We start from the raw sequence: 3,149 nt of genomic DNA on the forward strand, positions 1-3,149 counted from the left end.
AACTCTATGCCGGTGGCTTTGAATTTTGCGACAGTGGAGCAGGGCAGGCTCAGCCTGGGAGCTGCAGGGGCTCCCGCTGCTCACCGCGTGGTTGGTGGTGATGCTGTGGCTTTGTCATGAACATGTGGGGGCAGGGCCGCTGCTTCATGGGGCTTACATGCGCGGCCTCCATTGGAAGCGGGTGGTCTTCCCGTTCAAGCTTGGAGGGGCTGCCCACCCAGACCCTGCAGGCGCCGTCCCCACGCGGGCTTTACACTCTCATGCTCCGCTGGGGAATAAAAGAGTGGCGCTGCTCCTGCCGGCCTCCTTCTGGCCTCCGCTGGGAGGCCCGGAGCAGAAGCTCAGCTGAGAGGGGGCTCCCTCTCGGCAGCCGGCACACCCGCCCTCCTGCCTTTGCAGAGGCCGCGCAGATATTGCCCACCAGCTTCAGGGCTCTCATAACTCTTTCAAGACAATCACTTTATTTATATGAGTTTGTTTTAAAAAACCCACAGACGACCCACCATGGGGACCTCTCCTACCGCCTCGGCTTGCTTCTCCCCTATCCTCCGGGTCCATAACTCTTAGTCTCTTGATTCTCCCAGTCCACAAACTATAAAAATCTTATTTCTATAAGGTCTTTTATGGTTACCAAGATAGTCAATAGTGTCATTTTCATTCATATCATTCTGCAGGGAAGTTAGAGGAAACGAACCAGACAGAGGAGAGCTATAAATAAGGCTCAGCTATACAGGGCCCCAAGCGGATTCCGCTGCGTTCTTTTAAAACGACTCATGCACAGAACACACGTGTGCACGCACACACAATATACACATATGCACACAAATATGCACACATATGCCCACTCATGCATAGACAGGAGTTCCCATGCACACAGATGCCTCTAGGCATGGGGCTTGCTCTCCCTCGCCCTCTCTCTCTCTCTCTCTCTCTCTCTCACACACACACACACACACACACACGAATGCATGCATGTATGTGCTTACACAATTTGACAGGCTTAGAAGAAAGGTCTTTTGGAATTTGCCTGACCTTGAAGGGCCAAGCACAGGCAGCAGGACTTGCTGTGGCGAGATAGGGGGACTGAAGCAGGCCAGCCTGGAGAACACATTCCAAAGCCATGAACTGCAGGGTTGGACGCACAGCCACTATGAGCTCATGTGAGGGAGCTTTCGAATTCCCACCAACACAGGAGTCTGTGCTCCCTGCCGAGGGGCAGGGGCAGCCACTCAGCCAGCACCATGAACGCCCAGGCAGCTCTCAGGGCTCCCTCTGACTCTCTGGTGGTATTGCCTAAGGACCCAAACCCTCCTTCCTGGAGGACAGCCAGCCAGCTTCATGATTCTGATTTGTGCCCAGGTACCACCCACCTGAACACCTCTCCACAGCCCTACTGCTAACGGCTTTGCCCTTCGGGCTGGACCCCAGAGGAAAAGCCCCAGGGCGTGACGTGGGAGCAGAAAGCAGGAAGTCCTGGGCCGAGGGAAACTTGGCAAGTTTGTGTGCTGGGCTGAAGGGGGGTAGCCCAGAGCAGGGCTGGCAAAGATGGAGGGGGCAGGCCCAGTTCTGGGCAGGGGGTACTGCCAGCCTTCCTCAGGTTAGTGCAGTCAGGGCTCGGTCTCTACCCCTTGGGAGCAGGTGGGGGAAGGAAGGGGCTGCATGGCTGGTGCAGAGAACCATGCTCTCCTCAGAGAACTCTGGGCTCGTTGGCCAGGGGTGCAAAGGAAGGAACAGAGTCAAGAGGCCTGGGTTATAGTGCACATGGTTGTCCTGTGTGATGTGGGGCAAATACCTTCTCATCTCTGGGCCTCCGTACCCCAGGGAATCGTAAAGAGGGATGAGCTCTCAGACCTCTCCTAGTTTTGGAGATGCAGGTGAATTACCTGTACCCCAGAGCCCTAGGACAGGCATTTCTCCATGGTTTCCCCACCTGCGGAATGGGGACGATAATTTTTGCCATTGGCATTATCCGAGGGATGCTGTGAGGGGGGACTGGACAATTGTCCAGGGGTTTGGATGAGCTTGTTTGGGAACTGGCAAGTTTGGGACTTGTAAAGGATGCAACCCCTCGGGGGGGCCGAGACCCTGAAAGGCCCCCCTTTATCCTCCTTTCTTACCCCTCCCAGCACCCCCCAAACACTGAAGAGTGAGGATGGAGCCCAGGGCTTTGAGCTCACAACCTGTTTCCCCTCCTGCCTTCTTCAAGGGAACTATTAATTGTAATTTAAACCTCCGAAGTTAAAGGCAGCATGCAGATTTAAGGGTTCTCTCATCCCAATTACACATCGTTTCTGGCTGTACTTTAGTGCCAGGTTTTTATCTGTTGTTCTGGGGAATCACTTATTGGCCAGAGCAGTGGCCTCCACACAGATTTCTTCCTGATTATGTTTAATGGCAAATGGAGAGTTAACCAGCCTCCCTCCTCTGAGCTGTGTCGGCAGTATTCCCAATCCTGCTTGATCGCAGCCCAGGGGAGCAGGAGGGCACGGAATGGGGGAACTGCAAGGGACTTCGAGGGGACCCGGTATGGCACAGGGTGGCTAAGAGGCATTCCATCCCCACCCTCTGGGTGACCCAAGTGCTCTGAATGCTGATAGAAGCTGTTCCACAACTATGTGTATCTATGGTGTGCCAGGCCCAGAGATGGCAACATTTGCTCGCCCATATCAGTGTGTGCCCAGCTGCCAGAGCCACTGTGACATTCCCATACACACTTGCACACTCCAAAGGGTGTCCAGCCCCTGGACTGCACTGTCACGTGTCCACACACTCATAGGCGCACGCACATACAGACATATACACATACTCATAGAAGCATGTATGCGTGCACACACACATTCTAGGAAGCACGCACACACTCAAAAAAGCATGCACACACAGGCACACACACACATACACAATCACTCACACGTACTCACAATCATCACCTCCATACACAGGGATACACTATTTGCACAGACCCCCTCTCTTACCTCCAAATGCACTCTCCACTCAGTCCCACGCGTGCACAGTTTGACTCTTCCGTATTGTCACATGGAGACTTCTCTGTCAGTGTTTCTGTCTGGCATTCCCAGAATTGGGTGCCATGGTAGCTTGGAATATCAGGTGACAGGATTACAGAGTCAGGCCCCCGTGCCCTGGAGCCCCCC

Source organism: Zalophus californianus, chromosome 4, assembly GCF_009762305.2.
Source record: "Zalophus californianus isolate mZalCal1 chromosome 4, mZalCal1.pri.v2, whole genome shotgun sequence".
Classification (NCBI taxonomy): Eukaryota; Metazoa; Chordata; class Mammalia; order Carnivora; family Otariidae; genus Zalophus; species Zalophus californianus.